Genomic DNA, 14,453 nt, shown 5'->3' on the forward strand with positions numbered 1-14,453 from the left:
AAGGGAAATTGCAGAATGCCAGTGCTGCCTGACTGTCACTCCCCCGTGCTGTTCCCTTTGTGCCTCTCATGGCGCGTTGTCTGCTCACTTTGCAGGAGTCTGCGGGGTTGGCAGCGAGGTCTCTGGGGTTATCTGCTTTCATTATTTTGCACATCAGACACGTAATGGAAAAGGAGCAGGCAGAGAGGTTCTTGAGCATTTACTTCCTCCAGCATCCGAGTTTAAGTACACCTTTAACCTTCCCCTGACAGACAGCCCAACCTGCAGCCTCCCCCAGACAGCTGACACACAACACACACCAAATATTCTCTCTCTGTCAGCTGACAAACTCTTGTGATCCCTTGCCTCGAGCAATATTATCATCCTTGTTTCCAGCAGGCAAATCCCACACAGATACTCCTGAAGGGAAGACACTGAGCTACCTCACAGCCTGCAGCTCTGCAGACTCCTGACCCCTCTGCAGAAGCGACCCATGGAAAACCCTTCTTTGCTCCAGCTGATGGAATCAAACTGTGGCCAGACTGGAATGTGGGCTCTGGAATGTGGGCACAGGGCCCAGGAGACCTGAGCAACACAAGGCCATGGCTCATCTCCCACTCCAGCATCAAAATTATTTGACCCCAGGAAGAGGAGAGTGAGTGGGGCTTACCCTCTTCCCAGGAACACACAGCTCTGCACCAGCCCCATGCTGCTTCTCAGCACGACCTCTCCTGCAACACGAATCGTGCTGCCAAGTGCTGTGGGATTACAGTGTGAGCACAAATGCTTTAGGATATTGTCCAGGACAAAAAAGGGAAAATAAAAAAGTGATCAACTTAGTTGTGATTTCATGGCTAGTTGCACAGATATTCATGTGTTACTTTGCACAGTCAGTCTAATAACCAGCTTTCAGAAGGACAGACAGCATAATGAATGGGTTGTAAAACACGCTCATAAAAACATTATAGCATGTCTCAGAGCATTTGTTAGCTGTTTGTGATTAACTGGGTCCCCTGTTTTACATTTTCTTATAATTTGCACATTTCCTATGAAAAATAGGCATTCAATGTGCATGCAATTTATTTTAATTTCCCTCCCCCCTCACAAGATGATAAAACTTTTACAGCCATGAAAGAATGGCAATATTGTAGTCACGAGGTTCATTATACAGTAATTAATACATGTTAATATCCTGTAAATATTATGTTATAATGGCTTTAAGTAAATATATACTGTACATTAGCAGTACCTATTAAGTCAGCACCACTTAAAATGAAATGTGACTAATTAATCTGTTTAAAAAGCTTAATGTCAACTTGAATATCTTTAAAAATTACAGTACAGTGTTGCAAGCCTGAGCGGTGAGTCAGTCAGCATTTAATTATGGAACTTTGACATTAATGGTTACTTTCCTGGTTTATTTAACTGGATTGGACACATGGGCCAGCATTAAATGAATGAGAAGGGTAGAAGGAAGGTTTCATTGTTATGAGAAGCTAAAATCCCAAATAATACATCTCATTAACATTACTTTGAGTGGCTGCAAACTTGCCCATGGACCGTTACAGCAGCATTCCCCTGAAAGGGGGGCCAGTGAGCCCCAATAACCTGCTCCATGTGGACAATGCAGCTCCAGTAATGCTGCCTTCAGAAGGAATCGGGGGGACTCCACTGTGGTTTTGTCCATTTGAGGCATTATATCACTTTATTAAGGGATGGTGCCTGGCTCAGCCACGCAGTGACAGCAGCACAGGCTTTGTTCTCTGCTCAGCCAGAGCCTTAGACACTGCCTTTGTCCTGCACAGTGTTTTCCTACTCATGAAAGGCACCCCCTTTAAACAATTTCAGTCACTCTCCACTGACCTAAATATACAAAGGAAAAAAATTCCCCCAGTTCCTTCTGCCACAAAGCACAAATGCAAGAGAAGATGACACATGCTGAACGAGGGGCCCAGGAAAGGTCAGCTTTTCTTTCACCTATGCACTCAGCAAGAATAGATGAGAGAAGGCAAAATCTTTTCCAGTGCATCTTATAGGTATTCATTTTCTATAGAAGTTTTCATCTTAGTATGCATGTGTCTAAAGAATGCCTATCAGATCAGACTTGCTCATTTACTGTTGGCTATGTGGAGGTGCCTATCTCCAGCTTTAGAGATGCCAAAAAAAAAACCAAAAACACAGCTCTGTGAATTGCAGCCTCAATCTTGCCCGAGAAGTGGGGTGCAGGCATTTCAGAGACACACACTAATTCTGAAACAGGGCAAGAACTCAGACCCAGCTCTCCCAAATCCCTTATCAACATTCATAGCCCAAAACAGATTACTGCTCTCCAAAGGTAACTTCAGCAAAGCATAATTAGGCAAACAGAGTTCCGTCACAAACAAAGGCAGTTTAAGAAGCTTATCTTCCGTTAGTAGAAATTATTAAAAAGTCTTTCTTCTAGATAGTCAGATGTTGCCAGGACCACAGATGCCAGAGGTCTTGGACTCTCCGCTTTTCCATGGTCAGTTCCTTCCGATTTTACCATCAAACCCAGCCTGAGCAAGCTCTCCTTGCAGTGCAAATCTCTCCAGTCTGCTGCTGGAGATTACAGTTGGGCAAAGCATTTTATAGAGTAACTACATCAAGGTGATGGCTGGAACTGACATCCTCCCTGGGTGCTCAGGGCAGCAACAGCCAAGACAGAAATCCAAATGCTGGGAGGCATTTCAGGATGATGGGAATAAATGACAAGAGCTCAAGAAAGTCCAAAAGTGTCTGTGTAAACAAAGAACTTTGATCTAGAGGTTGTGGTCTGGCTAAGCAGTGCTGAACCCAACCAAAGACAAGAAAGAGAGGTTTTAGATATATTTTATTTTCCTTCCCTTGCCCCTGAGGCCAGCAGCCACTGTCTAGTCTTTAGTAAATCAGGACAATGGAAAACTATCCCAACTTATTTCCATCTGATAGAGTCCCAAGTGCCATTTGGACAGCTGGGTATTATCTGGCTGTGCTACCTTCTGGGCAAACCCATCAAAAGAGATCACTTCAGGTGTGAAGCAGAGCCTCTGGCTTTCTGGCTGCTCTGCAGTGAGCAAATGGCTGGGACAGCTCCCAAACCGAACCAGAGTCCTCTGTGTTACAGAAGCCCCTGAAATCTTGTATTTTATCTAATGCTTCAGCATTGGCTTTAGAAATAGGAAAACCAGCAGCATTCCATGGCATGCTGCAAATACAAGAACATGGATAACCAGAGCACCAAAGAGGCAGAGGTAGTGGCTGGGGTGGGAGATTTGCATCTCACAATGGGATCTCCCATAGCTTTCTTCAAAGGTAAATCACTTATCAACCCTGGGCCTCAGTCTCCCTACTGCTAAATCACTATTCACATTTGCTTACCTCCTAAATTGCTGCTGGGCTTATCTAATTAACAGTCACTATACATCCAGAGATAAAGCAGTTTTATAAGTGCATTGTATGTCTTGTAATCTCTTGATGTTCCCATGCAAAAGAGACATCACAGAGCATGGGAATACCCTGGGCAAGCTCTGAGTCTGCTTTTCACTTCCAAGAGCTCCTTTCTCAGTGACCCCTGGCCTCTCATGAGTGGGAGTGATGTGCAGCATCCCCACTATCAGCTTCTAGAAGCCATGAAAACCTGTTGTTATGACCAGAGAGAAGTAACCAGCACTATTATTTGGATCATTTGCTGAGGTTTGTAACCTAGAATTAATTTTTGAATTGAGTCCCAACACTGCCTATTTCACATATATCTGGGTAGCCAGATATATGTGAAAGAGCCCTTTTAGCAACAGAAGCAAACAGAGCTACAATCAAGCAGCTCAAGGCACAAACCTCTAATAGATCAGTAATCAGTAATAATCAACCCTTCTCTTTATGCTCAGGGAAATCTAATAGAACCCAGCTATTCTACAGTGAATACATTTTCATTTATAAGACTAAATGCAAGCATATGTTATCTACTTAATTAAAACTGAAGTTCTCTAACTAACCATTTGTTGTTTCTCCTGGGTGCACGTTACATACATTACTGGTGTCTTCCTGAAATCCATTGCTAATGGATTAAAATAACTTGATGAAATGTTTAATTTGCTACATGAGGTTATGAAAGAGCACAAAATGCTTTGGTGCTGTGCACATAGGGAACTCCACCATTATCCCAGAGCAGCAGCTCCCATTTCTCTGTGTAGGAATGCCAATCCTTCCCCCAGGGTCCTCTTGTCTTTGGGGAGGGGGAAGATGTGACTCTCGCAAACCCCAGTGCAACTGCTCACACTGGAAACTTGTCTTTTTAGGCTTTGGTCAGACACATGTGACGCTGACCCTGCAGAGACTTGAACCCTCTGAAGCACCAGCTGGGAGCCAGGCAAGACGTGTCAGCACATCTCTAACAGCACCAACCACCCACCTTCAGGCAACAGAAATGTTCCCAAGTGTTCAGGCCCCCTGCAAGAGGGAGAACCTTTGAGTATGGGAGTCCTCTCTGTAAATCTGTCAGGCTTCAGGAAGAAAAGACAGTAGAAATTAATTAACTGCCATTGTTCAATTAGAAAGGAGGATTCCTATTAAATGTTGTCTTTGGTTGTTTCTTTTTCTCTGACTCAATTCTGTTCTTCAGATCTTTCTGAACAGGAAGGTGTGGCCATGCTGAGTCAGTTCAATCTGTGCTGGTGGCACAGGGCCCCTGTGACTCCTGGTACCCATGTCTGTGCTCCCAGGGCTACAAGAGGCCCCTCAATACTTAAGGACAAAATTTTCCCCAGAAAGCTCAAACATATCCTGTCATTGTTGCACTGGTGGTGAAACATTAATTTCCTTGCATTTTCATACCTCTTTTTCCCAGATGAGCATCCACCCTCTGAGGGGGCACAGCTGTCCCCTTCTCCAATAAAAGGCTGTGCTTTGTGTCCAAATTATTAACATCTTCAAAGGGTCACAATCTTTACTAGTGGGTATAAACCTGGCTCATTCATTGGCTCTCAGGTTACATTTTCTTGTTCCTGTGTTTCCCATGCACAAGTAACACCATTGGCTATTTTGAGTGTCATGAAGAATCTCCTCTATAGGAAAGCAGAGAGGAGTGGAGGTGAAGCATTACCAAACTAAGGCTGATGGCTACTGCTCTTGAATGAAAGGAACTCCCTGACAGCTTCACATCATTACTGCAAATCACATTATTTAGAGAGATGCCACCAGGAATTCTGCTTTGCTTCCAGCAGACACAAAGTAAAAGGGCACCTTCTCCAAGCCATTCAGTCTATTCTCCATTATAATTAAAAACAATTTCTATCCTCAATAGGGTTTCATTCAGGTAACTCATTACCCCCAAGAGCCATTTGTGAAACTAAATTGAGAATGCAAATTAATGTCAGCTATAACAATAATGCTTCTTTTTTTCCTCCTTTCCACCTCTTTTGATAACTTCCAATTTTGGAAGCTTTCAGGTGCCTAAAGGAGAGTTGCCAAGCGACAAAGAGGGTTTTGTGCCCTTTTTATTAGATGATATTTCGTGCCTAATTGCTGCCATCCTGGCACATCAGGCAGTCCCAGTGCTACACCTTCAGTCAGAAACACAGAGCAATCAGAGCCCCAGCTGCAGCCCTGTGCCAGGGTTTTCTCCATCAGCTGAGAGAGTGGAGTTACTTGCTGTGATTACAGGCAGGAATTCCCTGCAATGTCTCTGCACACTTCTGCCACAACAACCAATTGTTCTGGATATCACTGTAACCACAGCTGGAACATCCATGTATCCTCTGCAAGGAAACACAAAGTCTCCAACCATGCAGAGTGCTCTGACTCCACCTGTACTTGCTTCCCCTCTCACTCACTGTTTTCTTATTTTATCATGTCATTATATTATCATGTTTTTGCCTGCACTTCTTTAACTCCTGGCTGTATATCCAGTCTGATGCAGCTCAAATCTAGCACAGCCAAAGGACACCTGCTATTCTTTACAAAGAACAGAGCAGCAAATACAAGAACTGAAAAGCTTTGCTTCTGTTCCTCACTTAGGCAATACGTGACCACAGCAACAGCGTGGAGGGACACAAGTTTTTGGGTTTGGTTTAAAAGGGCAGGAGTGTGTGCACAGGGATGCTGCATCGATCAAACATGGCTTACCCACAGGCTCACATCAAAAGGGGAGTAAGGTCCCCTGTGTTTCCCATCAAACACACACAAAAGGCCAAATGGGTAAAACTGACCAAATAATTAATGCTAAAAACTGAAGAAAGCCAGAAACCCTGACCCCAGGGGATGGCTGAAATGCAGAGCCAATCGCTGCTGCTGGTCCCTGCTAGTGTCGTAACAAAAAGGCAAAGTTGTTATTTATGTCCTTTATTCCTGTAGCATTTGATGTCTTTAATGCAGTCTGTGCACAGGAGTGTGATGAAGTGCTCTTACTTCCATTTCACATACAAGGAAAGAGACACAGCCTCCTATTCTCAAAAGGTGCTTGAGCACCTAATGCCCTTGGAAATCAGCTCTAGTGGAGCACTGAAACACCTGGGAAAAACACATGCCCAAGGGGCTCATCCAGACTTGCCAATACTGGGAGCTGCACGCTGACTGCTCGCCCAGAGCCCCGAGATGTGGCGGATGAACACCCTGGCAGCCGTGTCTGCCACAGAGAGAGCAGCTCCTGAGGGCTGGTCTCTGCTGCTGTGGTACCCCCAGGCACAGCTGGCCCTTCCCAGAGAGCCTGTCACTGCAGACAAGGATGCCCTGCTGAAGAAAAGCTGCATCTCAAGTACACAGAGCACCAGCACGCTCAGAGTCAGAGCACCAAGGCTGGGGGCCGTGTTCTGGAGCTCCCTTTCTCCATGATATAGGTTCAGTAGGGATCCAAGGGGTTATTCCTGTTTCACAGCAAGTGGAAGTATTTTGAGGGTCTTCTGACTCCTGAGTGGGATCTCAGCTCTGCTCCTGATTTTTCAGTGGCCTTTAGCAAATTACTCTTCATCTTTCTGTGTCCCCATCTGGAAGAGCCAGTTACTGGTGCAAGCCTCATATTTGATGGATTAGCTTGTTACTAATTCCACTGTGTTCGACAAATCCTAAGTATCTTTTACTAATCAGCAGAAACTTAATAATTCTCATTATGAGTGCTTCCCATGTCCTTTCTGATAAAGCTCACTGGGAGATACAATAGTTTTCCAGAACAGAGGCACAGTCCCTTGAAAAAAACAGCAGGAAAAAACAATCAACCCATTTCTTTACAAAAATAACTTCATATCATTATGGGAATTTGCTTCACATTAGATTTCCAGAGGAATTTTCCACTCACTCAATTTCTTAGCTTTTTCCCCACAGAGAAACTGCTTTTTAAACCCACATTTTCTGGGTAATTGGACTGAAAATGGGTTTTTCATGGCAGAGAATGGAGCTGTCTCCTCCACTGTTGCCAGCCCACACTCCAGAGGCTCTTCACTTTGTCCCCTGAACATGAAGCTGACACCAGTATTCCCAGTGGGTTACCAGATGCAAACACCAGTATTCCCAGTGGGTTACCGGATGCAAACATCAGTGCTCCTCATCGCTCCATTCCCTCCCAGGACAGAGTGCCAGACTGAGTCTCACCCAGCAGAGCTCCTCAGGAAACTCCTTCCTGCAAAGCACCGCAGCTGCTTGTGTTTGGGATGCAAGGAAGCATCTCCCACTTGTGGAGGTTACTCACCACAGCTACAGAACAGCCTGTGTGTAAGGCTAAAGTTACAAAGTGATCTCGTGATTGAAGTCGAATGTCCAAGTCCAAATGAATCCAAACAGAGACAATCCCCTGGATTTGCAGGATGCAGGTGGTGATCACACACAGGGAGTTCCACCCCAGCAGAGACCTGGATGCATTGTCCTCTAATGAATGCAAGTGTCTGCTCCCTCTCTGACCCCCTTTGCCAAGAACAGGAGCAAGGGGGAGGGAAGGGGGTGATCCTATGTGAGGGGGTGGGGGGTTTCTCTTGTTTTTTAAGTCTGGTTGACATTTTGACTTTGAGCTGCTTGGAACAGCTACATCTCTTGCTATGCATATTCTTGATAACCATCATCCTTGCTGACACACCACTCACCTTTGGAGATAAAACAATGAACCACGACAACTTGTGATAGCAGGGGCTCCCACCTCTGCCTGCTGAGGCACCAGGACAAGCAGTTTCAAAGCAAAGAGGGCACTTTTCCATACTAGAGATGTAGTTTTCAGTTTCTCCACTCTTTCAGACTCTACAAAATAAAAAACATAAGCAAGACAACAACTGCACATGTTTCTTTTTGATTTTCTGTGTAAAAAGAAAGAGACAATTGTATTTTTGGTAAAACAAAGTGTTCATTTGGAGGAATATCGTAATTTTTTACTACCTCAAAAAAACCCCACGAGACCTCAAAAAATTATTCATAGGAAAAGCTGATGTTTCACTTCTATTAATTAGTTTTCCTTACATTCAGCAAGCAAATTCACCTTCATCCACTGATAGTCAAAGCTTTCTTCTTTTTTTGCACGGAACTATTACTGAAAATTCATTTTGATTTGGAGTCCAGGTTCTCAGGTAAAGTTCTCAAAGAGATAGAGAACAACAAAAATCTCTATTGTCTTGAGAATAAAAAAAAACTTAGCAAGTCTCCAGATGATATTACACATCAAAATGTGTCAGAAATGGCTTCCTGAAAGAAAAGATTACTCAATTAATCAAATAACTTGTAAATTCATATGTCTGGCATGAGCAAGACTCAAGGGAGTCTCATGAATTGTAAAAAAAGACTCTGGCTCCTCCCTGCCCATTTCAATTGAATGAAATAAGAGCCAAGAGAAAGTGGCCCGAGATGTCTTTGGAAACACGATGTGACTCCCCATGATGTATGGGAAGGGGACTGGCCAGATTTGGTCCCTAGGGCAGTTCAGCACGACAGTGGCAGCAGCTTTGGCCTGTGGAGCTGCTGCTTGGAGCAGTCCAGCCCCTTGCAGCCTTCCTTGCACCCCCATGTACCTATATACTCTCCCCTAGACAATATATGTATCTGTCTGCCTTATCCTTCCCTAACCTTTACTCTGCTCCTCCAGACCTCTCCTGTTCACATTCCCAGTATGCCCTTCCCCTTACCAATGCCCTTTCTCCAAATGCAAGAACCTTGCAGGTCATAAAAGAGGCTGGAGGGATGGAATCTAATCCCATCATTTCCTTTGCAGCAGGCAGATGCTCCCTCCCCAGACAATACACAGCAAAACTAAGGACACCCTTCAGAAACCCCCTGAAGTGTTCCGGGGCAGGCTGGATGGGGCTGGTCTAGTGGAAGGTGTCCCTGCCCATGGCAGGGGGGTGGAACGAGATGAGCTTTAAGGTCCCTTTCCACCTTTCCCACCTTTCTCTCTAGTCTGGGATTGTGTGATATCATCCTATTACCTGAGCAATCTGCAGACACATCCAATACTGCACGTTGGGAGTGAGGGTGGGATGGTTGGATGGGGCAGGAGGAGACCCCAGCATGGGCAGATGTCTGGACTTGCTCCCTCCAGTCTGTGCAGAGCATGGCCGGTTCAAAGGCTGCCAGGTGGTGCGTTGTCCCCAAAATGTCATCCATTTCCAAATCACCTCCCCATGCCTGGGTGGGCTATTTTCAGTCACAGGCTCACTGTGGCAGCAGTATCAATACACAGACATGTCAATAGGGTGTCTGAAGAGACATTTTAGTTGTGAGCTGTGGTCTTTCTTAGCTGAAAGTACACCAGTGCACCCATAAAAGTAATATAATCTCAGGAACAGAGGGACCTCTGCTAAAAGGATTGGTGAAAGCCAGGCTAATTCCTGCTCTGTTTTCTCAGGAAAAGTCTCCAGGACAACTGTCCAAGAACTACTGAGCCAGTTGCTGGGCTCAGTCTGGCTCTCACCAAAGGTCTTCTGGGTCCCCTCCACTGTCATAAGCACTTCTCTGATTCTGCTCAGTGCTGCCTAAGCCCTGGGAAGCTGCATCCTGCTGTGTGATTAGATCCACCATCTGAACCACATGTCCATTCTGTTTAAAGCACAGCTTTGGGAATCCAAGGCCTGGGTTCAGTTCCAGTCCTGAGACAATCTTTCTCCATAATCTTGGGCAGGAGATTAAATATCAGTGAACTCCAGTTCACCTTCTGCACAATGGGGAGCACACTGCTTTATCTGTTCAGACTGTCAGCCCAGTGACCCAGACACTGGACAGGTGGGCATACACCAAGGGGAGACCCTCTAAATGTCACTACCATACAACTGAACATTATTCTTTGGGAATATCAAAGAATGCTAAAGTCCATCCAGCCCCTGTTCACCCTAAACGTTTTGTATACTTGCCTGTAGGCTCACAATTTCTGTGGTATTTTTTACAGTCTGCATAAAAGCAAGAAGAAGGACCATCCTGCCTTGCTAATACATCCAAGAAACCCCATTAAGTTATCCCTAGCCACAATCTAAACCCATGGGGACAGGCTGACAGCCCAGTGCTGCTGTTTCCTCTGTTGTCAAGGCCTCCTGTGCCACCCCCTCCCCTGTGAGACCTATTGCAAGAACACAAGCATTAGTTCTGGTCAGCTGGCAATATAACTGGGTCTCTGGGGAGTCTGCAGCCTGCCTATCATGTGGAGCTCTGGCCTGGAGGATCTGCTAATCCACCCATGCTGACCAGTGGAGTGTAAGGGAAGCTCACCTGTGGGGAATGGAAGGCACTTAAGCCTCAGAGGTTGAGTCCTTTGACCCTGGCTGAATAATTTCACTCATTTTCAGAGCACTTACTTGCACAAACCCTAAAAACTGGCCAGGGGAAGCTCATCATTTGTCCACAGCAAAAGTGCCAGGCTCCATCAGGCAAGATTTCGTTCCACAAGAGTGTTAAACAATGAGAGTGTTAAATGACACTCTTGCTTACAGCATACATTTTCATGCTGCTGAACCCAGCAAACTCTACTTCTTTGAAAAGCCATGAGGTGCCTCCAATGGCATTTGGGACTAGTAATGCCCATTTCAGGCTGGACAGATGGGACACAAGGACGCCTCAAAATGACCCGGGAAAGCCATAGGACCTAGACAGCCTAAACAGACTCAAGCTGCAGGAACTCACACATCTCTCCATTGAATACAGGAGTTGCTTCCGTTTACACCAGCTGAGAATCTGAATCGGAACTGCATTTCTCTACTCTCAGGTGATAATATTTGGACGCAATCTTATGAAGAGAACACAAACAGCTCAAGTCACTAAAAGCTTGAAACAAACATCCTCTATCCTGTGGGGTAGAAAGCATTTTTGTTCTTTAGCATTTGGGGTGGCTCAGGAGCACTGGTGGGGAATGAAAGCCCCTAAGTATAGACAAGGGAAATAAATCTTCAGCTTGTCAAGATGGTAAGGAAAAAAAGGTGTATTTGTTTTCTGAGTGAATAAAGTTCAGTTTAATCTTTGTTCCACTAGGCTGCAATTCCACAGAGTGTGGTGAATTCTTGCAATGGGAGCAGAGGGTATCCTGTAGGCCCCAAAGCTGTACTTTTGCATGAATTAACAAAAACTCAGTGTTCTGTGCAAACCTCATCTGACTGTAAGCTGAGCTTCCTAATTGAGAAGCCATTTTTTCCTCAATTAGAGAACCTTCGGAATTCAGCTGTTAAGCCTTTATTCTGAACAACAATATGCCCATTTCCATCGTAAATCTAGCCCAGGTGCCATACTCTCTGCTTACATTTAGCTATGGGCTGTGGGGACAAAGGGCCCCCAGGGAGTGGGGTGGCCTTACAAGAGTTGGATTTCAACACCACCAACACTTAGGGTTTGTCCCAGCTTTCTGCCCATGTGCAGCTCCAAATCTTCCCGGTTCTTGTACTTGATTAACCATGCACACCCAAGACATGTGAATTCTCCCACCCCCAGCTTCTCCTTCTCCCAAGTACCATGCGCTGGAAGCAGAAACATTCATAGCTTCAGATGAAGAACCTATTCACTGAGCTCACTTGAAGATACTTATTTTGACCTAATTGTACCTTGCACAGGAGGTAACACCACATCCTGCACCCAGCTCCTGGACCATACCAGAGCACCCTTCAGAGCAGCAGCACTGGCAGCAATAAACAATAACAAGCACTTGATTTCAGTATTCTGTAGGATCTAAATGCATTTCAGGCACTCCTGTTGCTAGCAAATGAACTCGTTAGTTTGATCACCCTTTTGGGTTTTGGGGAAAAAGGCTGGCAAGGAAAACACACCATCATCTGCAAGCTGAGCAAGCCACAAGGATTTGTTCCCTCTCTTCCTACTCATCCCAGCCCTGCACCAGAAAAGCAGTCTGGTGTAAAATCAGGAGAGCAGGATAATAGGGAGAGATATGCAGAGACAAGGAGTTGCTGTCCTCCTCTCCCAAGGATGAAGGAAAGCTTTGTACTGTACCTGAGAAAGGGCAGGAGGGAAGGGCTGGTCTCAGGCCGTATATGAGATGGGAGTACTGGAGGAAAACGGTTATGAAAGCAGAAAGGTTTGTGTGCTTAAAAAATTGTGAAACTCATTACTTTTGTTAAGGTGCTCTCTGAGTGGCATTATTGTGCATTATGCTCTATAAAGAACGAGATGCTCCTCTGCTGTGCTTCACACTGGCTATTGAGAGAAATACTCCAGGCTGCCAAGTCATTGTATGAAGCTATTTTAGTTTTCTTCAGAGGAAACCAATGCCTTTTCAACAAATAAAGAAAAAATGGGAAAAAAAGAATTCTCCTTTCTTTCTGCCATTGTTGCAATCAATGACAAGGACTTGTGGCTTTCTGACAAGGCTGCCCCAGGATGGATCTGAAGGCAATGTACACTGTATCAGGTCATTGCCTTCAAAGCCTAACTACCTTGTGCCAGCTTGGGATTTGGCCCTGTATATTCAAGCCCACTTCAGCTCTGTGCACATTTTCACTTGCTATTAACTCTGCTGAGCTCTGGCCCATATCACTGTTTGCTCAGATTTTTCTTGATGTTTCCTCTCTCTGACCTCCTTTGGAAGAGCTGGTAACATCTTGCCTCCTTGAAAGTTGATCATTTCCTTCATATCAAAGTAAGAAGCAAGGTCAGGATCGAGCTGCTACTAACGCACAGCTTAAAACAATAGCTTTTGGTGGAGACCAAACTAGTCTGTTCCAAGCTCTTTTTTGAAGATAGGTGGGAGGAGTGGGTTGAGAATGAGTCTTTACACCTTCTACTCAAAGCAGACAAGCTGCTTTGGTGACAAACTGGGACAAACAGAGAGTGCTGATAAAAGAGATCACAGGGCTGATCACAGAGAGCACACAGGAATTGTACTGGTTCCCACAGGAACTAAGCCAATACAAACATTTCTTCAGAGACTAAATGCTTCACTTTTGCAAGAAAAAATGCAACACTTAAAAATCTACATATGACACAACCGTTGTGCCAACACTATATTTTGTTACTTAGATAAGGCTGCAGCCTGCTGCAGCCTGAGAAAGGCTGGTAAGGCTGGGACACCATGAAGTGAGCTGTATGGAGCCTTACAGTTTGCTGGTTTCCAACACAACGAAGATACAGGTGGGCAAAGTGGATTAAATCACATATTAGCATATCATGTGACCAAGTTGGACTCTCAGGGACTTAAGTTCATTGTGCTTTAACAGAAGTATACTAATACTCAAACAAACCAACAAACAACCCAGGAGAAATACCTGAACCAGGAGAAGAGCAGCAGAGCCATGAACAGAACCCAGAAGCCATCACACTGGCTGAGGGACAGCCCAGCTTGCTTTCTCAAACCAGTTTACCCAGCAGGCAGCATGACACTGTGTGACTAGTAAGAGTTCCTCAGGAAGCACTCACATGACCTTCATAGTGCCAAAATACACACAATACATTGGGCTGCTTGCTTGCACTTCACTGCTCCCTGTTAAATCTGTTCCTCCACCACCCTCTCAGCAGCTGCAGCTCGTGTGGGTTGAGGCATCCTCCCCCTTCCCCACCGGTGCCTTCAGGTACCTGCTCGGGTGCAGAGCTGGCTCCTGTTCCCTGCAACCTTGGAAATGAGCCTGAAGGCTTCAATAGGATGTCTGTGGAGAAGAAAGCAACAGGGATTTGGGCCCTCAGCATGACGGGAGATGAGCACGTCTCTTATCAAGTCCCTGTTTGAAGGGTTTTTTTCACTGGTCCCACAGTCTCAACTTGAAATGTTGCCTCCTGAGCTGCTGTTGAAAGCCAGCTATCTACCATTTATATTGTTAATTCATTAAAACCTGTTCTTTATCCTCGCAGGAAATAACGGCAGTCCTGCTTACTGGCAGACAATAATATTGGAGGGCTGCAATCACTGACAATATCAATTATTTAGTTTTCTGCCAATTTCTATTAGACTTTTCAGGCTAGAGAGTTTACACTGTGTTATTGAATTGAAAAACAGCTAAAAGCTTTAGGGAATCCAAACTAATTAGCTGGCATTTGTAAACCCCTTTGTTCATGGTAATTTGTTTACAAGAGTAGCTCAACCTTTTAAT

The sequence above is a fragment of the Lepidothrix coronata genome, unplaced genomic scaffold, assembly GCF_001604755.1.
Source record: "Lepidothrix coronata isolate B3197 unplaced genomic scaffold, Lepidothrix_coronata-1.0 Scaffold108, whole genome shotgun sequence".
In the NCBI taxonomy this organism is placed as follows: Eukaryota; Metazoa; Chordata; class Aves; order Passeriformes; family Pipridae; genus Lepidothrix; species Lepidothrix coronata.